Consider the following 27372-nt stretch of genomic DNA (forward strand, 5'->3'; position numbering starts at 1 on the left):
ATCTTGACTAAATAATTGTTCTAAATTAACTGAGACCTGTCTCAGATTTTTGGGGTACACACTAAGTAGATATCCAAGAAAACATAAATCATTTAATCAAAATGACACATTCCCTCATATGTTCATCGCAGCACTATTCATTACACTAAAGGCATGGAATCAACCCAGGTGCCCATCAACAGTGGGTTGGATAAGGAAAATGTGATACAAATATACCATGGAATACAACCCAGCCATAAAAAAACCAAAACGCTATTTGCAGCTACATGGATACAACTGGTGGCCACTGTCCTAAGCAAATTAATGCAGGAACAGAAAATCAAATATCACAAGTTCTCATTTATAAGTGGGATCACATGTCCAATGGGTATACGTGGATATAAACATTGGAATAATGGATACTGGAGACTACTAGAAGGGGAAGAGATGGGAGTGGGACAAAGGCTGAAAAGCTACCTATTGGATACTATGCTCACTACCTGGGTAAGAAGATTATTTGTATCCCAAACCTCAGTATCATGCAATATTCTTATGAAACAAACCTGCACATGGACCCCCTATATCTAATATAAAAGTTGAAATTATTAAGCAAATAATAAAACATTTAAAAACTGAAAGTCAAGGCAGTTTGTATCTTAGTGATTGATCACTTGGCTCATGGTTTGATGAGTTGATTAGAATTAATATGAATTACAGGACACATTGTTTGTCAATCTTTGAATGCACTTGCATCCCTGGGTTCCTCCTAGCATTAAAAAAATCAAAGAAAATAAAGAAATGTTTACATATTAAAATAAATCAAGATATTTCACTACCTACAGATCCTTAAATATTAATTAAGGGATGTACTTAAGGAAAAAGACAAATTCAATCCAAGGGAAAATTATGATATACAAGAATGTTGTCTACAACATTGAAAAATATGTAAGAAATTTAATTACCTATTCGTTATGAAAAAAAAACTATAAGAAAACTACGGACTATTTTATTAACTATGTACAATCCAATATTTTGTGGTAAAAATAAAATTAAGGACTTCTAGTTTTCAGACTGGCATATAAGGAATTTAGAAGTTGCTACTCTGTCGTAATTAGTAAAGCTGAACAAACTGAAAATCAACAATGCTTCTTAGACTTGTCAGAATATTGAAATTACAGGACAATTGCTGCTCCATCCATAACCAAAGAGAGTAGAATATACAGAGAATCACAACTTACCCAAGAAGAAATCTACAAAGGAAAACCTTTGTGGGAACCAGTACCAGGGTAGGGAAATCAGAATTGTAATTGACAAATTGCTGGAGGTTCAGTGTGGAACACTTCTTGGAGACAAAATCTCCAGAAAGATCTAATCATGGAAAGCTGCTAAACTTTTGTGAGTTTTACTTACAAGAGATTTATCAGGCTCTCACAATGAAGATCTGGGGATAATCTTCTCATGCTCTTCCAGGAGGAAGGGAAAAAGAACCATTTGGAAATATGCTGAAGCATTCTGTTCTATTTAACAAGGTTTGCCCTCAGGGGAAGCTATCTAACCAGAGCCTAAATGACTGGGGTTTTATCAGAGCCTAACTGACTTGAAAAAAGGGAAATAACCAACTCCAGCATCCTTCCATATGAGAGAAGGTTGATACCTAATCCCAACTCACACTAACCATTTTGTCCTACCTAAGGTAGGGGAGGGTGCAAAGAAGCATGTGTGAAGTTCACAGTCCAGGGTCACAGTCTCACTACAAGTCTGAAACCTAATTATAGAACTATAGAATCTTCCCCTACTGCCAAATCTTACTACCACATGACTCTTTAGTCTTACTCTTTAGTCTTACTTTCTCTGATTCCTATTACCCAGTACATCATGTCAGGCTTTCAATCAAATATTACAAGGCATAATAAAAGGCAAAAAGACACAGTTTGAATAGACAGAGTAAGCATCAAAACCAGACTCAGATCTGGCAGAGATGTTGGAATTATAAGGCTGAGAATTCAATACAATAATGATAAATATGCTAAGGGCCCTCATAAATAAAACAGACAACATGCAAGAACAAATGGGTAATGTAAACAAATAATTAAAACATTTTAAAATATAAATGCTAGATGTCAAAACACTGTCACAGAAATGAAGAATGCCTTTTATAGGCTTATTAGTAGCCTGGAAACAGCTGAGGAAAGAATCTCTGAGCTTAAAGGTATTTCCATAGAAACCTCCAAAAAAGAAAAACAAAGAGAAAAAAGTCTGAAAAGAAAACCAGAAGACAGTATCCAAGACCTGCAAGACAACTACAAAAGGTGTGACGTATATGCAATGAAAACACCAAAATGGGGAGGGAAAAGAGATCAAGGAACAAGGGAAATATATGAAACAATAATGACCCAGAATTTGCCAAATTAATGCCAGACACCAACCCAAAGATCTAGGAAGCTCTGAGAACATCAGCAGGATAAATGCCAGAGAAACGACACCTAGGTATATCATTTTCTTTTTTTCTTTTTTTTTTTTTTTTTTTTTTTGAGACGGAGTCTCCCTCTGTCACCCAGGCTGGAGTGCAGTGGCCGGATCTCAGCTCACTGCAAACTCCGCCTCCCGGGTTCACGCCATTCTCCTGCCTCAGCCTCCCGAGTAGCTGGGACTACAGGCGCCTGCCACCTCGCCCGGCTAAGTTTTTGTATTTTTAGTAGAGACGGGGTTTCACTGTGTTAGCCAGGATGGATCATTTTCAAAGTACAGTAAAACAAAGATTTTTAAAATCCTGAAAAAAGGCAGAGGAAAATAACAGTTTACCTATAGAAAGGCAAAGCATGACATCGAACATCTCAGAAACCATGTAAGTAAGAAGAGAGTGGTGTGAAATATTTAAAGTTTTGAGAGAAAAACCCACCAACCTAGATTCTGTACACTGATAAGTTAACCTTCGAAAGTAAAGTAGAAATAAAGCTTTTCCCAGACAACAAAAATTGTCTTGAAATACATGTTAAAAGAAGTTCTTTAGAGAGAAGGAAAATAAAATAAGTTAGAAACTTAGATCTACATAAAGGAAGAACAATGGAAAAGGGATAAATGAAGGTAAAATGAAACTTTTATTTTTCCTATTAAATGATCTCACATAACAGTTTGTTCAAAATAGTAATAGCAACATTGTATTTAATTGTATATGTTTGTGTGTGTGTATGTGTGTATATATATACACACACACATATATATTATTGTGCATGCTGGTATTTTACCAAAACGAATGACATCAATTATAAAAGGGATGGTAGGAAAAATTGGGATTATTTTGTTATTATGAGGCACTCACACTACCTGTAAAGTCATGTAGTGTTATTTGATTTTTTTTTTTTTTTTTTTTTTTTTTTTTTTTTTGAGACAGAGTCTTACTCTGTCGCCCAGGCTGGAGTGCAGTGGTACGATCTCGGCTCACTGCAAGCTCTGCGTCCTGGGTTCACGCCATTCTCCTGCTTCAGCCTCCAGAGTAGCTGGGACTACAACTACAGGCACCTGTCACCACATCCAGCTAATTTTTTGTATTTTTAGTAGAGACAGGTTTTCACCGTGTTAGCCAGGATGGTCTCCATCTCCTGACCTCGTGATCTGCCCACCTCTGCCTCCCAAAGTGTTGGGATTATAGGCGTGAGCCACCACGCCCAGTCCATATGGTGTTATTTGAAAGTGGACTTAAATTAGTTGTAAATGTATATTGCAAACTCTGGGGCGACTACTAAAATAAATGTTTTTAAAGGTACAAATGATATGCTAAGAAAAGAGAGAAAATTACGTTTTATAAAATACTCAATGAAAAACACAAAAGGAATAAAAAATAGAACACAAAATAGGAACAAAGAACAAGGACAACAAACAGAAAGCAGTAGCACCTATGTGACATTAAGCACATTACATTAGTAATCACTTTAAACATCAATGGTCTCAATGCACCAATTAAAAGGCAGAGATTGTCATAGTTAAATAAAAAATAAGATCCAATTATATGTTGTATACAAGAAACCCATTTTAACCACAAAGACACATACCGGCATACCTTGTTTTATTGCCATTTGCATTATTGTGCTTCACAGATATTACACATTTTTAGAAATTGAAGGTTTGTGGCAACCCTGTGTTGAGAAAGTCTACTTACTGGTACCATTTTTCCAATATTATGTGCTCGCTTTGTGTCTCTAGGGAACATTTTGACAATTCTCCCAATATTCCAAACATTTTCATTATGATTATATCTATAATGGTGACCTATGTGCAGCAGTCTTTGATATTACTCTCATAATTGTTTTGGAACACCCAGAAGGCAAACTTAATCGTTAAATGTTGTGTCTGTTCTGACTGCTTCAATGACGAGGCATTTCACTGTCTGTCTCTCTCCCTTGAGCCCTCCCTATTTTCTAAGAACAACCATATTGAAATTACACCAATTCATAATCCTACAACAGTCTCTCAGTGTTCAAGTGAAAAAAGACTTGCACATTTCTCACTTTTAATCTCAAGCTAGAAATACTTAAGTGTAGTTAGGAAGGCATGTTCAAAGCTGAGATAGGCTGAAAGCAAGGCCTCTTGTGCCAAATAGTTGTCCAAATTGTAAAAGCAAAGGAAAAGTTCTTGAATGAAATAAAAAGTGCTACTCCACTGAACACACGCATAATAAGAATGCAAAACAGCTGTATTGCTGATATGGAGAAAGTGTGAGTAGTCTGAATAGAACATTAGACCAGGCACAACATTCCTTTCAGCCAAAGCCTAATCAATAGCTAGGACCTAACCCTGTTCAATTCTTTGAAAGCTGAGAGAGATGAGGAAGCTGCAGAAAAAAAAAAGAAAAAAAAAAAAGTTGGAAGCTAACAGAAGTTAGTTCATGAGATTTAAGGAAGAAAAAAAAAAAACTCTCTCCACAACATAAAAACACAAGGTGATGCAGCAAGTACTGAAGGAGAAGCTGCAGCAAGTTATACAAAAGACCTAGTTAGGCTAATTGATGAAGGTGGCTACACTAAGCAACAGATTTTTAATAGAGATGAAACAGCCTTCTACTGGAAGAAGATGCCATCTAGGACTTTTATACATAGAGAAGTCAATGTAGGGCTTCAAAGCATTAAAGGAGAGGCTGACTCCCTTATTAGGGACTAATGCAGCTAACACCTTTAAGTTTAAGCCAATGCTAACTTACCATTTTGAAAATTAAAGGATCCTTAAGAATTATGCTATATCCACTCTGCTTGTGCTCTATACATAAACAACAAGGCCTGGGTGATAGCACATCTATTTGCAGTATAGTTTACTGAATATTTTAAGCCCACTGTTGAGACCTACTGCCTAGGAAAAAAAGATTTATTTCAAAATATTACTGATCATTGACAGCTCTGATGAAGATATGAAAGATTAATGTTGCTTTTGTGCCTGCTAACACAACACCACTCTGCAGCTCATAGATCAAGGAGTAGTTTCAACTTTCAGGTCTTATTATTTAAGAAACACATTTTGTAAGGCTTTTTCTGCAACAGGGATTGATTTTTCTGATGAATCTGTATAAAGTAAATTAAAAACATTCTGGAAAAGATTCACTATTTTAGATTCCCATAAGAACATTTGTCATTCATGGGAGGAGGTCAAAACATCAACACTAACAGGAGTTGGAAAGAAGTTGTTTCCTACATTCATGGATGACTTAGAGGGACTTTAGTGGAGGAAGTAACTGAAGATGTGATGGAAACTGTAAGAGAACTAGATTTAGAAACAGAGTGTCAAGATGTGACAGAATGATTACAATCTCAGGATAAATTTTGAATGAATGAAGAGTTGCTTCTTACGGAAGAGAAAGACCAAGGATATTGGAAACATAACTCAACATAATAAAAGCCATATATGACAGACCCACAGCTAGCATCATATTTAACAGGGGAAAACTGAAAGCCTTTTCTCTAAGATCTGAAACACAAAATGCTCACTGTCACCACTGTTATTCAACATAGTACTGGAAGTCCAAGCTAGAGTAATCAGACAAGAGAAAGAAATCAAGAACATCCAAATTGCCAAGAAAGAGGTCAAATTATCTTTATTTGAAGATGATGCAACCTTATATTTGGCAAAACCTAATGGGCCAGCCAAAAAACTATTAGAACTGATCAACAAATTCAGTAAAGTAGCAGGATACAAAATCAATAAACAAAATCAGTAGCATTTCTCTATGCCAACAATGAACAACACAAAAAAGAAATTTAAAAACTAATTCCATTTATAATAACCAGATATAAAATTAAATGCCTAGAAATTAACTTATCCAAAGAACTGAAAGATCCCTTTAATGAAAACTATAGAACCTTGATGAAATAAATTAAAGTGGAAACCAAAAAATTTTTTTAAAAATCCATGTTCATGGATTGAAAAAATCAACATTGTTAAACTATCTATACCGCTTAAAGTGATCTACAAAATCAGTGTCACTTCTATCAAAATACAACTGGCATTCTTTACAAAAATAGAATGCACAATCCTAAAATTTATATGGAACCCCAAAAAACTCAGAACGGCCAAAGTTATACTAAGCAAAAAGAACAAACCTGGAGGAATCACATTACCATACTACAGAACTACAGTAACCAAAACAACACAGTACTGGTATAAAAACAGACATATAAATGAATGGAACAAAATAGAAAACCCAGAAACAAATCCACACACCTAAAATAAACTCTTTTTCAACAAAGGTGTGAAGAACAAACATTGGGGAAAAGACAATCTCTTCAATAAATGATGATAGTAAAACTGAATATCCATATGCAGAAGAATAAAATTAGACCCCTATCACCATACAAAAATTAAGTCAGAATGGATTAAAGACTTAAATGCAAAACTTCAGTGTATAAAACTATTACAGGAAAACATTGGGGAAAATCTCCAGGACATTGGTCTGGGCAAGGATTTCTTGAGCAATACCTTACAACCACAGACAACCAAAGAAAAAATTGAGAAATGGGGTCACATCAAGTTAAAAGGCTTCTGCACAGTGAAGCAAGCAATCAGAAAAGTTAAGCAACAACCAACAGAATGGCAGAAAATATTTGCAAACTACCCCCCTTTGACAAGAAATTAATAGCCAGGATATATAAGGAGCTGAAATAACTCTGTAGAAAACAAAATCTAATAATCCAATCAAAAATGGGCAAAAGATTTGAATATGCATTTCTCAAAAGAAGACATAAAAATGGCAAACAAGCATATGAAAAGTTGCTCAACATCATTGATCATCAGAGAAATAAAAATCAAAATTATAATAAGATACCATCTCATCCTAATTAAAATGGCTTATATTCAAAAGACAGATAATAACAAATGCTAGTGAGGAAGTGAAGAAAAGGGAACATTTGTATAGAGTTGGTGGGAATGTAAATTAGTACAACCACTATGGAGAACAGTTTGGAGGTCCCTCAAAAACTAAAAATTGAGCTACTACATAATCCATATTATGGATTAAGCAACCCCAGTGCTAGGTACATACACAAAAGAAAGGAAATCAGTATATTGAAGACATAGCCATACTCTTATGTTTGTTACAGCACTGTTTACAATAGCTAAGATTTGGAAGCAAACTAAGAATCCATGAACAGATGAATGAATAAGGACAATGTGGTGCATATACACAATAGATTACTATTCAGCTATAAAAAAGAATGAGATCCAGTCATCTGCAACATGGATGGAACTGGAGATCGATATGTTATGTAAAATAAGCCAGGCACAGAAAGACAAACATTGCATGTTCTCACTTATTTGTGGTATCTGAAAATCAAAACAACTGAACTCATGAACTTAGAGAGTTGCAGGATGGGTACCAGAGGCTAGGAAGAGCAGTAGGGGTCTGCAGGGGAGGGAGGGATGGTTAATGGGCACAAAAATTTGTTAGAAAAAATGAATAAGACCTACTATTTAACAGGACAATAGGGTGACTATAGTCAATAATAAATTAATTGTACATTTTTAAATAAAGAGTGTAACTGGATTTTTTGTAAATCAAAGGATAAATTTTTGAGTGGATGGATACCCCCATTCCCCATAACTTGTTTATTTCACATTGCATGTTTGTAACAAACATCTCACATACCCCATAAATATATATACCTACTATGTACTCACAAAAACTTAAAATAAATAACAATACAAATAAGAAACAGTAGGAAAAAAGGAAATACTTCCTACGCATTCTGTGAGGCCAGCATAACCATAATACCACAACAAGAGGAAGACATTGCAAGACAAGAAAACTAGAAATTAATATCTCTCATAAACACTTATGTAATAATCGTCAATAAAATATTACCAAATCAAATCCAACAATGTATATAAACAAATATACACCATTGTATTAGTAAGGGTTCTCTAAAGGGACAGAACTAATAGGTTATAGGTATATATGGAGGGGAGTTTATTAAAGAATATTGACTCACAAGATCACATGGTAAAGTCCTAAAATAGGCCACCTGCAAGCTGAGGAGCAAAGAAGCCAGTCTCAAAACCTCAGTGGCAGGGAAGCCAACAGTGAAGCCTTCAGTCTGTTGCCCAAGAGCCCCTGGAAAACCACTGGTGTAAGTCCAAGAGTCCAAAAGCTGATGAACTTGGAGTCCAATGTTCAAGGGCAGGAAGCATCCAGCATGGAAGAAAGATGAAGGCCAGAAGATTCAGCAAGTCAAGTCTTTTCAAGTTCTCCTACTATTCTAGCCATGCTGGCAGCTGATTACTTGTGCCCACCCAGATTAAGGGTAGGTCTGCCTCTCCCAGTCCACTGACACAAATGTTAATCTCCTTTAGCAACACCTTCACAGACACACCCAGGAACAATACTTTGCATCTTTCAATCTAGTCAAGTTGACACTCAGTATTAAACATCACAATCATGGAAAAAATGGGATTAATCCCAGGTATGCAAACCCAGTTTGAGATTCAAAAATCACTTAATGTAATCCAATTTAATGTAATGTAAACATCAATAGTTTAAAGAAGAAATATCACAAGATTATATTAATAGTTACAGAAAATGCATTTGACAAAATTCAATATCTACTCTTGACAAAAACTCCCAGTAAACTAGGAATTGAGGGGAACTTACTCAACTTGACAAAACAATATCTACAAAATACCTACACCTAATATCCTATTTAATGGTGAGAAATTCAAAACTCCTGCTAAAATCAGGAACAAAGTACAGATATCTCCTCTCACCACTAATTTCCAATGTCATACTGAAAGGTCTAGATAATGCATAAGTCAATACAAAGAAACAAAATATATACAGATTAAAAATAAATAGACAAAACTGTGTTATTTTCAGATGACATGTTTATGTAAAAAAGAATCTAAGAGTCAACACAAAAACTTCTGAACTAATAAGGTATTACAGTAAATTTGCAAGATAGAAGGTTAATATACAAAATTAAAGCACTTTTCTATATGCCAACAATGAACAATTGAATTTTGAAATTAAAACACATTAGATTTACATTAGTACTCCCCAAAATGAAATATTTCAATATAAATCTAACAGAATATATACAAGATCTACATGAGGAAAATAATAAGACTCAGATAAAAGAGTTCAAAGAAGAATTTAAAAAATTGAGAAGTATTCCAGATTCATGAATAGGAAGACTCAACCTTGTCAATATATCAGCTTTTCTCAACTTGATCTACAGATTCAATGCAATCCCAATCAGTATCTTAACAAGTTATCTTGTAGATATTGACAAATTTAAACCAAAATTTATGTAGAAAGGCAAAAATCCCAGAATATCCAGCACAATATTGAGGAAAAACAAAGTGGAGAACGGACACTACCCAACTTCAAGACTTATTGTAAAGCTACGACAATTAAGATAGTGTGGTACTGGTAAAAGAATAGACAAAGAGATCAATTTAACAAAACAGAGAGCACAGAAATAGACCCATATAAATATGGTCAACTGATTTTTGACAATGTCATATAGGTAATACAGTGGAGGAAAGATAGTCTTTTCAACAAATGGTGCTGCAACAACTGGACATCCACATGCACAAAAATGAATCTTTAAATAGACCTTATACCCTTCACAAAAATAAATTCAAAATGTATCACAGATCTAAATGCAAAATGCAAAACTGTAAAACCCCTGGAAGATGACATAGCAGAAAATCTAAGTAATGTTGGGCTTGGTGATGATTTTTTTAGATATAACACCAATGGCACAATCCATAAAAGAAAAAATAGGTAAGCTGGATTGTATTAAAATAATGATTTTATCTCTGTGAAAGATATTATCAAGAGAATGAAAACTCAAACCACAGACTGGGAGAAAAATATTTGTAAAAGGAATATATGATAAAGGATTGCTATCAAAAATATACAGAGAAAGATGCAGCCCTAGTTGGAGAAGAAGAAAATGGGAGATAGGAGTCATGGCTAATGTTCAGTTCCCACTTGGATGGACCACACAGAGTGTGGAGACTCACACCATGACCTTTTGCTCCAAGAACCACCATAGAAACACACCAGGAAAAAACAAAATAATTCACAGATCCTTTGAAAGAAGTGCCATGCCCCTGCAAATTCCATGGGACTTGTGAAAAACTGTGAGTTTCCCAAGTGCAAGAGGGAGGAAAATCTGTATCCAAACACACATCCCTACTGGGGAGTCTGAAATTTCAGATCACAGAAGGAGGATTTAACATTACTTACAACTGAAATGAACTTAGGGAGTCACAAGAAATATAAAAGTTGAAGCATCAGTGGGAAGAACATTGTAGGCACTCCCAGCCTCCAGCTCAAGGCCAGGGAAGCCATCCAGGACTACATCTCACAGGGGCCCTCAGGAAAGGCAGCCAGCAAAATTAAAGAGGAGTCACAGAGTGAAAGAAGCTTCCAAATGAAATTTGTAATAGTTTTGACTGGGCACAAATTTTCTTGAGCAGTATCCCGGAAGCTAATGGGAACTGCTGCAGATACAAGCACAGAAGCCGCTGATGACATTGTGGGCAGGTGGAGGTAGGCAAGGCCTAAAAGTCATGCCTACTTTCTCAACAGGAAAGCTTACAACCTGGGCCAAGTTCTGAGTGGGGGCACTGTGGGAACGAGACCAGCCTTATCAACTGTGTGGGAGCTGGGTGAGGCCTTTTACCATCAGCTAGCTCTCACTTCCCTGGCGAACTATATGACACAACACAGGCCATAATCACCTCTGGAACATAACCCTATTGGCCTTAGTACCACCCCCCCATTCCCCACAGTGGCTGAGTCAAGCCCTACCCAAGGAGAGTTTGAACCCAGAGCTGCCTAACCCTGGCCCTATCTGATGGTATTTCTCTACCCACCATGGTAGCTAAACACAAAAGACAGAAATTCTTGGGAGCTTTATGGCCCTGCCTGATGCCTGATAAACCAGAATACTTATACTGGCCAGCTTAGGGTATGCTTACATTCCCCTACTACCACTGCAGCTGGTGCTCTCTACAAAGTCCCACCTCCTGGCTGGAAGCCAATCACCTCAGGTTATTACAGCAACTCATGATAGAATAATCCTGCTCTCCAGAATGAGAAAACAACAGCTATTTCCATGGCCTGCAACATCCTGGCTAATCAGAGGTCCTGAGTCTGTCCACATGACAACTTCACTGCTAACATAACCAGCATTTGAGAAAGACAGTGCACTACAATGAAGGACTGTCACAGAGTCTACTTCACTCCCCTGCCACCTCCACCAGAGCAAGTGCTGGTATCCATGGCTGGGAGAGCTGAAGACAGATCACTTCTCAGGAATCTCTGCAGACATTCTCCAGCACCAACTCAGAGCCTGGTAGCCCCACTGGGTGGCTAGACCAAGATGAGCAATAACAAATACTGCAGTCCAGCTCTCAGAAAGCCCTATCCCTAAAGGAATAAAGAGAGCACCACATAAAGGAATCACCTATGGGACAGAGGAATATGAACAGCAGGCCCTGAGTTCCAGACCTTTCCATTAAAATAGTCTAACTGAGACGGAACCAGGAAAGTAATTCTGGTAATATGACAAAATAGTGCTCTATAACACTCCCCAAAATATTACACTAGCTCCCCAGCAATGGATCCAAATGACGAAGAAATTGCTGAATTGCCAGACAGAGAATTCAGAAGTTTGATTATTGAGCTACTCGAAAAGATATCAGAGAAAAGTGAAAACCAATTTAAAGAAGTTTTAAACAAACAATACAGGATATGGATAAAAAATTCTCCAGAAAAAAAATAGATAAAGAAAAAACAATCACAACTTCTGGAAATAGAAGACATACTAAGAGAAACACAAAATGCACTTGAAAGTATCAACAACAGACTACAACGAGTAGAAGAAAGAACTTCAGAGTTCAAAGACAAGGCTTCAAAATTAACCCAATCAAGCAAAGACAAAAAAGAGTTAAAAAATGAACAAAACTTCCAAGACATTTCGGATTATGTTAAGCAGCCAAACCTAAGAATAATTGATGTTCCTGAGGAAGAAGAGAAATCTAAAAGTTTAGAAATTTTATTTGCGGGAATAATTGAGGAAAACTTCACTGGTCTTGCTAGAGGTCTAGGCATCCAAATACAAGAAGCTCAAAGAACACCTGGGAAATTCATAGCAGAGCAATCATTACCTAGGCACATACTTATCAGGTTATTTAAAGTCAAGATGAAGGAAACAATCTTAAGAGCTGGGAGACAAAAACATCAGCTAACCTGTAATAGAAAACTATCAGATTAACAGCAGAAACCTTACCAGTAAGAGGAGATTGGGGTCCTATCTTTAGCCCCCTGAAACAAAATAACTGTCAGCAAATAGTGTCATATCCAGCAAAACTAAGCTTTATGAATAAATGAGTGATAAAGTCTTTTTGAGACAAACAAATCCTGAGAGAATTTGTCACTAGCAAGCCACCACTACAAGAATTACTAAAAGGAGCTCCAAATCTTGAAACAAAACCTCAAAATTCCATCAAAATAGAACCTCCTTAAAGCATAAATCTCACAGGGCCTATAAAACAATAACACAATGGGGAAAAAATAGGGATTTAGGAAGCAACTACCATGCAGAATAGTACCTCACATATCAATACTTACATTGGATATAAATGGCCTAAATCCTCCACCTAAAAGACACAGAATCACAGAATGGATAAAAATCTACCAATCAATTATCTGCTGTTTTCAAAACACTCACCTAACACATAATGACTCCCATAAATTTAAGGTAAAGGGGTGGAAAAAGATATTCCATGCAAATGGAAATCAAAAATGAGCAGGAATAGCTATTGTTGTATCAGACAAAACAGAATTTAAAGCAGCAACAGAAAAAAAAAAAGACAAAGAGGAACATTGTATAATGATAAAAGGATTAGTCCAACAGGAAAATATCACAATCCTAAATACATATGCACCGAACACTGGAGCTCCCACATTTATAAAACAATTACTACTAGACTTAAGAAATGAGATAGACAACAACACAATAATAGTTGGTACTTCAATACTCCGCTGAAAGCATTAGACAGATCATCAAGGCAGAAAATCAACAAAGAAACCATGGACTTAAACTGTACCCTAGGACAAATGGACTTAACAGATACTTACAGAACATTCTACCCAACAACTGTAGAATATACATTATTTTCATCAGCAACTGGAACATTCTCCAAGAGAAGACATATGATAGGTCACGAAAAACATCTTGGTAAATTTTCTGATTCTACGAAACAGCAAACTTAAACAACTAAACTATTAAGATTCCCATTGCTTACAAAATGATTTTCCTTTACATTCTCATCATGAATGCTATTTTAAGCATCAAATGCAACTGTTTACAATATAAAAATTTAACCACAAGCTCTTGATTAAAAATTTAGTAATATTTCATCTACTTATTAAAATAAATCATTTCCCTTTGGTTGGATGGGGAGAGGTTTCATACAATTACAAAGCCATCTTTAGCATATTGCTTATGTCTGGATCCATGTTACTGATGGAAAAGACATTCTCAGTTGATGTATTTTTTCATGCATTCATATGCATTTCTAAAAACTAATGCATGTTTATTTAATGATTTTCACCTTGTATGAGATGCCATGTGAAGAAATTGTGGAAATGTAGAATAGAAAGTTAAAGCTGTCAAATTTCTATTAAACTCTTAAAAACAACTCATGTTTGTCTTCTTGTTTTGTGGCCTAGCCTAATTGCAATGTAATGAACCTGCAGGGTTCTCATATAGCTAAAGTGTTCAGTGCATTTCACATGCTATGGAGGTGGGTGCTGTAAACAGGCTTCTCTTCCTGCTTTCAAAATACCTCAGCTTGACATTCAGACAGATCCTGTCATTGTTTAAACTGAGAAAAAAAAAAAAAAAGTCATGTAAGAGATAACAAAGGAGAGGGAGAAATCTCATGTGAATTTCCAAGTTTCAGTTCATTTTCAGTGTAAGATTTTCATTTAAGTGAAAGTCACAGCAGAAGAGGAAACTTTTTGGAGTTTCTGAGAATGCCAAACCATATTTTTATCACTCGTCCTTGAAAATCAATGCCTTTGCGTAGAAAATCAAATTCAGGGACCACAAATAATTTTCAGTGGGAACGTCTAGTTTGAGATTATTTTAAATTTATTGTATTGTTTTAGATATTTTTAAAGTATCTTTAGTGTTTGTTTGGTCTTTTTTTTTTCTCTCTTTAAACTTTTAATTTGGTCTGAGAAAAGCTGAATGTTTGGGTGTGATGTTGACTGAGATGGTTTGGGGCTGCCTGTGGACATTATGAAACAGGTGGTAGGCTTCAGCAATATCCAGTTTTAATCAGTTGCATTTTGCACAGAATTTTGAGTAACAGTGAAAATTGTTGTCTTTGGAAAGCACAAAAGAAACCCGGAAAGGCCGTGTGGCTCAGGTAGCTAGACATACACATAATGTATAATTTTCACTTCAGAGCTGACTGGAAGGAAATGCAGTCAGCTCCAATTATTACTGTTTACATACCCAGATAACCAAGAAGCAGATATCCTTTCTTGGCCTTGCCTTAGTCAGAGGCCATTTTCTCTTGTCCTGAACCCCCAGGTATGAGTGACATTGAAAATTACTAATCTATTGGCAATCAGTTCCTGACATAGTAAAGTTTGCTTTCATAACTGCAGCAAAAGGCATCATCTCACCAAGTCACTGCTGTCATGTGTGTACTGTACTATTTTCAGAAAAAATATGATAGTTTGAGTCCAAGTTATCTTGATTTAAAATTGATAAAGGAAAGAAATTATGAAGCATGTTATATAACAATTAACAGCATTGCACTTTCTATATATAAAGTCAATATTTAAATAGCTTATTTTTCTCCAATGCTGTTCTTTAAAAAATTGTAAGTAGCTGTAATATAACAGTACCAATATATTCGTGCACAACAATATGTTCAGTCCAAGAAAGCTGTGTATTATTTTTAAATTTGTCAAAATTATTGTGATGATTTATTTAGCATAAAGAGAGGTGGACAGAAGAGTTTTCCTGTGTATTGAAACTTGTCTATAATCATGTTATCTATGCACCTAGACAAAAAAAAAGTAAATTTCTTCAGCTGAAAAAAAAAGTCTTGATAAACTTCAGAAAAACAAAATTGTATCAAGTATCCTCTCAGACCACAGTGGAATATAACTGAGAATTATGTCTAAAAAGAACTGTCAAAACTATACAAATACATGGGATTTAAATATTCTGTTCTTAAATGATCTTTGGGTCAAAAATAAATCAAGATGAAAATTTAAAAATTCTTTGAACTGAATGATATTAGTGACACAATTTATCAAAACCTCTAAGATACAGCAAAAGTGGTGCTAAGGGGAAAGTTCATAGCATTAAGCCTACATCAAAAAGTTTGAAAGTGAACAAATAAACAAGCTAACATCACATCTCAATGAACTAGAGAAACAACAACGAACCAAACCCAACCCCAGCAGAAGAAAAGAAATAACCAAGATCACAGCAGAACTAAATGAAATTGAAACAAAAAAAGACCCCACAAAAGAGAAATAAAACAAAAACTGAGTCTTTGAAAAGATAAACAAAATTGAGATTAGCCAGGAAAAGAAGGGAGATGATCCAAATAAGCTGCATTAGAAACAAAATGGGAGATATTGCAAGAAATACCACAGAAATACAAAAATCGTTTAAGACTACTATGAACACCTTTATGCACATAAACCAGAAAATCTAGAGGAGATGGATAAATTCCTGGAAATATACAACTCTCCTAGATTAAACCAAGAAAAAATAGAAACTCTGAACAGATCAATAACAAGTAGTGAAAATGAAACAGTAACTTAAAAATTGCTAACAAAAAAAGTCTAGGATCAGATGGATTCATAGCTGAATTCTATCATACATTCAAAGAATTGGTACAAATCTTACTGAAGCTATTTCCAAAGACAAAGAGGGAATCATCCGTAAATCATTATATGAAGCTATTATTACCCTAATACCAAAGCCAGGAAAGGATATAACAAAAAAAGGAAAACTACAGACCAATATCCCTGATGAACATAGATGCAAAAATCCTCAATGAAATACTCGCTGAGTCTAACAGCATATCAAAAAGATGATACACAATGATATAGTGGGTTTCATACTAGGGATGCAGGGATGGTTTAATATATGCAAGTAACAAATGTGATATATCATGTAAAAAGAATTAGGAACAAAAATTATCTCATGATTATCTCATGATTATCTCAATAGATTATCACATGATTATCTCAATAGACACAGAAAGGGTATTTGACAAAATCCAGCATCTCTTTATGATTATAGTCCTCAGCAAAACTGGCATGGAAAGGACATACCTCAAGGTAATAAAAGCCATCTATGACAAACCCATAGCCAACATTATACTGAATAGGGAAAAGTTGAAGGCATTTCCCCTGAGAACTGGAGCAAGACAATAATGCCCACTTTCATCACTTCTATTAACCATTGTACTGGAAATCCTAAACAGAACAATCAGACAAGAGGAATAAATAAAGCATATCCAAATCAGTAAAGATGAAGTCAAACTGTCGCTTTTTGCCAATGATATAATTGCACACCTAGAAAACCCTGAAGACTCTTCCATAAAGCTCCTAGATCTGATAAATAAATTCAGTAACATTTCAGGATACAAAATAAATGTACACAAAGTCAATAGCACTGCTATACACCAGCAATGACCAAGATGAGAATCAAATAAAAAACTCAGTCCCTCTTGCATCAGCTGCAAATGAAAATAAATAAATGAAATACTTAGGAATTTATCTAACCAAGGAGGTGACAGATCTCTACAAGGAAAGCTACAAAACACTCCTGAAAGAAGTCATCAACAACAGAAACAAATGGAAACACATCCCATGCTCATAAAATGGGTAGAATCAATATCGTGAAAATGACCATACTGCCAAAAACAATCTACAGATTCAATGCAATTCCCATCAAAATACCATCATCATTCTTCACAGAACTAGAGAAAACAATCCTAAAATTCATATGCAACCAAAAAAGAGTCCACATAGCCAAAGGACGACTAAGAAAAAAGAACAAATCTGGAGGAATCACATTACCCGACTTCAAACTATACTACAAGGCCATAGTCACCAAAACAGCATGGTACTGATATAAACACAGGCATATAGACAAATGGAACAGAATAGCGAAGTCAGAAATAAAGCCAGATACTTACAGCCAACTGATCTTTGAGAAAGCAAACAAAAACAAAGTGGGGAAAAGACACCCTATTCAACAAATGGTGCTAGGATAATTGACAAGCCACATGTAGAAGAATGAGACTGGATCCTCATCTCTCACCTTACACTAAAATGAACTCAAGATGAATCAAAGACTTAAACCTAAGACCTGAAACCATAAAAATTATAGAAAATAACATTGGTAAACTCTTTTTGACATTGGCTTAGGCAAAGAGTTCATGACCAAGAACCCAAAAGCAAATACAACAAAAACAAAAAAAATAGTTGAAACTTAATTAAATTTAAAAGTTTCTGCATAGCAGAAGAAATAATCAGCATAGTAAACAGACAACCCACAGAGTGGGAGAAAATCTTCAAACATGTGACAATGGACTAATATCCAGAATCTACAAAAAACTCAAATCAGCAAGAAAAAACAACTCTATCAAAAAGTGTGCTAAGGACATCAATAGGTAATTCCCAAAAAAAGATATACAAGTGGCCAACAAACATATGAAAAAATGCTCAACATTATTAATTATCAGGGAAATGCAAATTAAAAACACAATGAGATACCACCTTACTCCTGCAAGAATGGCCATAAATAAAAAATAAGAATAAAATAGATGTTGGCATGAATGTGGTGAAAAGAGTACACTTTTACACTGCTAGCGGGAATGTAAACTAGTACAACCACTAGGAAAACAGTGTGGAGATTCCTTAAAGAACTAAAAGTAGAACTACCATTTGATCCAGCAATTCCATTACTGGGTATCTACCCAGAGGAAAAGAAGTTATTATGTGAAAAAGACACTTGCACGTGCATGTTGATAGCAGCACAATTGACAATTGCAAAAATATGAAACCAGCCTAAATGCCCACCAGCCAACAAGTGGATAAAGAAAATGTGGTACCATTTCATGGTGTATATCTATATATATATAAATATATATATACCCATGAAATGGTATATATATATAAAAAATGTATAATATATTATATATATATTTGTATAAATGTACATATATATTATATATGTATATATTTTTATATAGTTATATATTAATATATTATATATTTTATATAATATATAAATATATAAAATATAAAATATATATAAAATATATAATTACATAAAATATATAAAAAACATAAAATATAAAATTATATATTAATTATATTTTATATATAAATTATATATAATTATGTTTCATATATAATAATAATTTTATATATAAATATATAATTATGTATTGTTATATGTAATAATAATTTTATATATAAAATATATATATATTTTAGAGGCAATTTTTACCAAACTTGTATATAACCCTATTTTTTATAGCTCTTTCAGAGTCTTTAAGAACAGAGAAATCAGTAAAGCTTTATTTTACAAGGCTAGAATAATTTCGATGTGAGGCCATACAAATAGAACAAAATATTATAAATAAATCTTACATATAAACATAGATGTAAAATCTTAAAATATTACTACAAAAATTCAAAAATATATAAGAAAATGAATATACCATTATCAATTATTAACTACTTCACAAATGCATAGATCATTCTATATCAGAATATTCATTCACACATTAAACCAGACCAACAAATTAAAAAAGATAAACAATATAAAAATATCAAATATTTTGGAAAAGCTTTCTGCAAAAGTCACTTCTAATAAAAAGAAAAAAAATGCTTATGAAACAGATAGGGAAAGAACATTTCATAAATTGTGAAACAAGATTTGTCAGATATCTATTGCAAACATATTTAATGATGAAATTTTAGAAACATTCTAAATAAACTTTACATCTGATTGTTCTATATAATTTGTGCCCTTTCATAAACTTGATTTTATATCCAATTGTTCTAAAGTAAAACTTATTTCCTCTTCAGGCCAGTTTTCAAAGGAATTTTATCATTCAATTTTTTAAATATTCGGTTATTCTTGATGATGGTGTTATTCATCTCTATGTCCAACTAACCATACAACCTCCAACAAATCCTTTACTACTCCAAATAGCAGTAGATGTGATATTTGATATTAATGTGTTAATATTAAGCATCTATTAATGATAAATTATTATTTTCCATCAATCTCAGAAGAGAAGGTATCCCTTTCCCATATATTATATATAATTTTAGGGAATAACTTTCTTGACTTGAATTAGTCCACACCCACTTCAAACATATCTCTTGACAACTGAGGACTTTCTGTGTAGTAAAAGTCTGCACACTATATTTAAGAAGTTGCAAGACTGTTTTTTCATTTTTAAATTAAGGTATAATTGACAAATAGAAATAGCAAGCATTTATAGCATACAACATGATGTTTTGATGTGTATGTTGTGAAATGATTAAATCAAGCTAACTAAAATACCCAGCACCTCTCTTAACTTAGCATTTGTGTGTTTGTGTATGTGGTAAGAACATTTAAGACCTACTGTATTAGAAATTTTCAAGTATACAATACATTATTAACTATAGTCACCATACTGTACAATAAAATTTCAGAACTTATTCATTCTGTGTATAACTGAAACTTCATGCCCTTTGACTAACATCTCATCCTTTCCCCAACTTCCCTGGCAACCAGCATTCTACTCTCTGCTTCTGAGTTCAGTTTTGTTTAGATTCCACATAGAAGTCAGATAATGTGGTACTCATCTTTCTGTGTCTGACTTATTTCACTTAAAATAATGTTCTCTAGGTATATCCAGGTTGTTGCAAATGGAAGGATTTTCACCTTCTTTATGGCTGACTAGTATTTCATCACATATTCATACCATATTTTCTGTATCCATTCATATACTGATGGGAACTTAGGTTGATTCCATATCTTGGTCGTAGTGACTAATGCTGCACATATATCTTTGAGACATGGATTTCAGTTCCTTTGGGAATGTGCCCAGTGGTAAAATTGTTTGGCCACATGGTAGTCCTATTTTTAATTTTTTGAAGAACACTCATAGTGTTTTCCATAGGATAATACTAACTTCCATTCTCACAAAAAGTGTACCAGGGTTCCCTCTTCTCCACATTCTTACCAACATTTTTTGTCATTTTTTAATAGCCATTCTAGCAGATGTGAGGTGGTATCTCATGATAATTTTAATCTATGTTTAAGTTTCTTATATATTTTGGATATTAACCACTTAAATAGATGGCTTGTAACTATTGTCTCCCATTCCAGAGGTGGCCTTTTTCTTTTGTTGATTTCTTCCATTTGTGTGCAGAAGCTTTTTAGTTTGATGCAATCTCATTTGTCTGTTTTTGTATATAATCATCTCCATTGCTAGAGGAAAAAAATTGACAAAATTCACCACCCTTTTATGATAAAAACAACTTCACAACAAATTGGGTATAGAAGGAATGTATATCAACATAACAAAGGTTATATATGATAAGCCTACCACCATCATCATACTCAATGGTGAATAGCTGAAACCTTTTTCTCTTAAGGTAAGGAATAAGATAAGGATGGCTAGTCTCACCATTTATTTCAACATAGCAATGGAAATTTTAGCTAGAGCAATTAGGCAGAGGAGAGAGTGAGAGAGAAAGGAAGGGTGAAAGGGAAGAAAAGAAAGAAGGAAGGAAGGGAGGGAAGCAGGGATGGTAGGAGGGAGGGAGGGAGGATGGAAAGAAGGAAGGAAGGAAGGAAGGAAGGAAGGAAGGAAGGAAGGAAGGAAGGAAGGGAGGGAGGGAGGGAGGGAGGGAGGGAGGGAGGGAGGGAGGGAGGGAGGGAGGGAGGGAGGGAGGGAGGGAGGGAATAAAAGGCATCCAAATCCAAAAGGAAGGGGTAAAATTGTCTTTTTGGAGATGACATATTACATATAGAAAACCCTAAAGACTCCACAAAAAAAAACTGCTGGAACTAATAAACCAATCCAGTAAAGCTGCAGGGTGCAAAATCAACATACAAAAATCAGTAGCACTACCATATACTACACTAACAATGAATTATCTAAAAAAATAAGTTTTCAAAAATCCCATTTACAATAGAATCAAAACACACTTAGAAATAAATTTAACCAAGATGAAAGATCTGTATGCTGAAAACTATACAACACTGATGAAAGAAATTAAAGATGCAAATAAGTGGAAAAATATACCATGTGAATAGATTGGAAAAATTAATATTTTTAAATGCCTCTATTATATAAAGTGATTTATAGATTCAGTTCAATCCCTATCAAAATTCCAATGGCAGTTGTAAAATTAATATAGAATCACAAAAACCTTGAATAGTCAAAGCAATCTTGAGCAAAAAGAACAAAGCTTAAAGCATCACACTACCTATAGTATATTTCAAAATATACCACAAAGCTATAGTAATCCAAATAGCATGGTGCTGGCATGAAAACAGACATATGGACCAATAGAACAGCAGAGAGCCCAGAAGTAAATCTACACATTGCAGTTAATTGACTCTTGACAAAGGTGCCAAGAATACACAATGGAGAAAGGATAGACTATTTGATAAATAGTGTTGGAAAATGTGTATATCCACATGTAAAAGAATGAAATTGTTATTTGTTTTACACCGTTTACAACAATCTGCCCAGGTGTGGTGGCTGATGCTTGTAATTCAAGCACTTTTGTGGGCTGAGGCAGGAGGATCTCTTGAGAATAGGAGATAAAGACCAGACTGGGCAACACAGCAAGACCTTGTCTCTAAAAATAAAAATTTGAAAAATCACCTGGGTGTGGTAGCACATACATGTAGTCCCAGCTACTCAGGAGGCTGAGGTAGGAGGATCACTTGAGCCTAGAAATTCAAGGCTTCAGTGAGCTATGATCATGCTGCTGAACTCCAGCCTGGGCAATAGAGCAGGATCCTATCTCAAAAAAAAAAAAAAAAAAAAATCAACTCAAAATGGATTAAATGCTTAAGCATCAGACCTGTAACTACAAAAACCATAGAAGAACATGTAAAAGAAAAGATTTATGAAATTGTCCTGGAAATAATTTTTTCATGTAATAAAACACAGGCAATAAATTTTGTTTTGTTCTTTTAGGTTAGGATTGCTTTTGCTATTTAGGCTGATGTTTGGTTCTATATAAATTTTAGAATAGTTTTTTTTCTAATTCTGTGTAAAAAGACATTGGTAGTTTTATAGGAATAACATTGAATCTGTAGATTGTTTTGAGCAGTATGACATTATAATGATACTGATTCTTCCAATCCATGAGCAGGAAATGTTTTTCCATTTATTTGTTTCATCTATGACTTCATTCAGCAGTGTTTTATTGTTCTCCTCGTAGGGATCTTTTACCTCTTTGGTTAGATGGATACCTAGATATTTTGTTTTGCTGTGTGGTTATTGTATATAAGATTGCATTATTGATTTGACCCTCAGCTTGAATGATATTGATGTATAGAAATGCTACTAATTTTTATGCAATGATTTTGTATCCTGACACCTTATTGAAGTTCTCAGTTCTAGAAGATTTTTGGCAGAATCTTTAGGGTTCTAGATATAGAATTACAGTGTCACTGATGAGACATAATTTGACTTCTCTTCCTCCTTGGATGCCTTCTATTTCTTTCCCTTGTCTAATTGCTCTGACTAGCACTTCAAACACTGTATTGAATATGAGTGGTGAATGAAAATGCCTTCTTGTTTCAGTTCTCAAGGGGAATGCTTCCAGCTTTTATCCATTCAATATTATGTACGTTGTGCGTTTTTCATAGATGGTTCTTATTGTGAGGTACTTCCTTCAATGCTTAGTTTCTTGATAGTTTTTAGCATGAAGGTATGTTGGATTTTACTGGAATCTTTTTATGGGTCTATTGAGATGTTCATGTAGTTTTTGTTTATAATTTTGTTTGTGTGGTGAATCACATTTATTGATTTGCATATCAGTAAATCAATGATTTGCATATTTGTAGAACCAAACTTGCATCCTAGGAATAAAGCCTACTTGATCATGTGCTGCTGGATTTGATTTGCCAGTAATTTGTTGAGGGTTTTGCATCTATGTTCATCAGGGGTATGGCCTGCAGGTTTCCTTTTTTGTTGTGTCTCTGCCAGATTTTTGTTTGTTTTAATGCTTGCTTCATAGAGTAGATTACGGAGGAGTCCCTCCTTCTTGTTTCTTTGGAATAATGAGAGTAGACTTGGTACCAGCTCCTCTTTGTACGTCCAATAGAGTTCGACTGTGAATCCATCTGGTCCAAGACTCTTTTTGTTTGGTAGTTTATTCTTGATTGTATTTTAAAACTCCATATTGGTCAGTTCAGGGTTTTAATTGCTTCCTGATTCAATCTTGGGAGGTTGTGTGTTTCTAAGAATTTATCCATTTCCTTTAGATTTTCTAGTTTGTGTGCATAGAGGTGTTCATAGTAGTCTCTGAGGATCTTTAGCATTTCTGTAAGATTGGTTGTGATGTCACCTTTGTCATTTCAAGTTGTACTTATTTGGATCTTCTCTTTTTTTCTTTGTTAATGAATCTTCTTTGTCTTTTAAACAAACAACTTTGGAGTTTTTTGATTCTTTGTACAGATTTTAGGGACTAATTTCTTTCAGTTCTGCTCTGATTTTAGTTCTTTCTTTTCTTCTTGCTTTGGGGTAAGCTTTTCTTTCTTTATTTTTTTTTTCTAGTTCCTCTAGGTGCAATGTTAGATTGTTAATTTGAGGGTTTTTTTTTTTTTTTTTAACTCTGTGAGGTAGGAATTTAGCACTATAAACTTTTTGCCATGTTTTTGTCTCTATTTTCATTTATTTTAAAGAATATTTTGATTTTTGCCTTGATGTTTTTGGTTAACCAAAAGTCATTCAGTAGCAAGTTGTTTAATTTCCATGTAATTGTGTAGTTTAGAGAGATGTTTTTGGTATTAATTTCCTTTTCATTTCACTATGGTCCAAGAGTATGGTTGGTATACTTTTGATTTTTATAAATTAAATTTATTGATACTTCCTTTATGGTTGAGCATGTAGTCAATCTTGTAGTATAATTCATGTGCAGGTGTAAATAATGTGTATTCTGTGGTTGATGGGGTGAGTATGCTGTAAATGGCTATTTAGGTCCAATTGGTCAGGTTTTAAATTTAAGTCTAGAATTTCTTTGTTTTCTGCTTCATTGATCTTTGTACCACTGTCATTAGGGTATTCAAATCCCTCATATCATTGTGTGGCTGGTTAAGTCTTTTTGGAGGTCTAGAAGTTCTTATTTTGTGAATCTGGGTGCACTAGTGTTGGGTGTATATATATTTAGAATAGTAAAGTCTTCTTGTTAAATTGAACTCTTTATCATCATGTAATGTCCTTCTTTGTACTTTTTTTCTGTTGTTGGTTTAAAGTCTGCTTTATTTTATATAAGAATAACCAGTCATGCTCTTTTTTGTTCTCCATTTCTGTGATAGATGTTTCTCCAGCCCTTATTTTGAGCCTGTGGGTATTGTTGAGTGTGAAATGGATCTTTTGAAGACAGCAGACAGATGAGTCTTGTTCTTTACCCAACTTGCCACTCTGGGCCTTCTATGTGGAGGTATTTAGACCATTTACATTCATGGTTAATATTGATATGTGAGGTTTTGATTCTATTATGATGTTTTTAGCTTGTTGCTTTGTAGTTTCTATTGTGTGGTTGCCTTATAGTGTCTGTGGGATATGTATTTATCTGTGTTTTCATGGTAGCATGTATTGCTCTTTTGATTCCATTTTAAAAATTCCTTTAAAGATTTCTTATAAGGCTGGTCTAGTGGTAACTAATTCCCTTAGCGCTTGCTTACCTGGAAAATATTTTTTTCTCCTTCACTTATGAAGCTGTTTGGTGGAATATGAAATTTGTGGTTGTAATTTCTTTTTTTTTTAAACATTGCTGAAAATTGGCACCTAATCTCTTCTGGCCTGTGAGAAGAAGTTTTCTTTTGCCTAATATGGTTCCCTGGGTACCTTGGGGTGATCTTTTTCTCTAGCTGCCTTACAAAATTTTTTTTAGCTTTGACCTTGGATGATCTGGTGACTACATGACTTGGTGATATTCATTTTGTATAGTATCTCACAGATGTTCTCTAGATTTCTTGTATCTGAATGTCTACCTCTCTAGCAAGATTAGAAAATTTTGTCTTGAATTATTTCCTCAAGTTTGCTTTCCAGATTGTTTACTTTTTCTTCTTTTCTCTCAGGAATGCCAATAATTCATAGATTTGGTCACTATATAATCCATATTTCTCAAAATCTTTGTTTATTCTTAAAAATTATTTTTTGTCTATTTTTGTCTGGCTGACTTACTTCAAAAGACAGGATTTCAAGGTCTGAAGTTATTTCTTCTGCTTGGTCCAGTCTATTGATACTGCTTTCAATTGTATTTTGAAATTCCTCAAGCCTTACAATTCCAGAAGAATTAATTGATTTATTAAAGGTGTATATCTCTTCCTTCATTACCTGGATTGCTTTAGAAGTTTCTTTGTGTTGATTTTACACCGTATCATGGATCTCATTGAGCTTCTTTGCAATCTGTGCTTTTAATTGGTTATTTGTCATTTGTGAGTCTTCATTTTGGTTAGGGACCATTGCTGGAGAGATAGTGTGATATTTTGATGGTATCACAACTTTCAGATTTTTCATGGTTGCAGAATTCTTGCATTGATTCCTTCTCATCTGGGGTTATTTGCACTACTAATTTTTGTTTGTCTGTTTGTTTTGGAAATTGATTCTCACTCTGTTGCTCAGACTGGAGTGCAGTCACATGATCCCAGCTCACTGCCACCTCCACCTCCGGGGTTCAAGTGATTCTCCTACCTCAGCCTCCTGAGTAGCTAGGATTACAGGCACCTGCCATAACACCCAGCTAATTTTGTATTTTTAGTAGAGACAGGGTTTCACCATGTTAGCCAGGCTGATCTCAAACTCTTACTGGGAGGCCAGGGATACACCCACTCGGCCTCCAAAATGCTGGGATTACAGGTGTGAGCCACTGCACCTGGCCACACTACTAATTTTTATAACTATTTTTATGTGGTTAGAATTTTTTATTTTTCTTTCTTTCTCTATATTTTTATTATTTTAAATTTCCCTTTCACCTCATCCCTCGGGGTATAACTATAGAGAATGTTGGGTAGGGTCTCTGGAATTTGCTTCCCTAGGCACTTCTGCCAGCAGGTTTTACACTAGGCTGTGTGGTTCAGTCTGCAGGCCAATAGAAGGTGCTTAAAAGTAAGAGCCTACTGTGGGCAATGTGGCTGGGTACATACTTTGTCCTTGTTTACTAAGAAAAGCTCTCTATTTCCTCAGGCAATGGGGTGATCCATGGAGTGACAGTGGTCTGAGCTCTCTGCTCAGCCCTGAGGTGGTGGGGGGCAAGATGGGTAAGGCAAGATTGGGCAGAGATGCCTATAGGTCTCCTGGTGTCAGACACAAACACTAGCACAGAAGGAGAATCCAGTGGGTGGTCACCAAGTGCCCAGAAGAACACCTAGGCATGAACCTGGAAAACTTCCTCAGCCCCAAGTTCTCTGCATGGTGAGGATGTGGGGGTGACCTACTGAAACTCCTAATTCAGGAGAGTAGGTGCTCCAAATACCTGGATATCTGCCTAGGCATGGAATGTAGATGACCCCACTGTACTCCTATCTCTACAGAGGGAGGGTGGAGTAGCTCAGGCTCTTAATTTAGGAGAATAGGTGTATTAGTTCATTCTCACAC

This window comes from Macaca fascicularis, chromosome 5 (genome assembly GCF_037993035.2).
Source record: "Macaca fascicularis isolate 582-1 chromosome 5, T2T-MFA8v1.1".
NCBI classification, from domain to species: domain Eukaryota; kingdom Metazoa; phylum Chordata; class Mammalia; order Primates; family Cercopithecidae; genus Macaca; species Macaca fascicularis.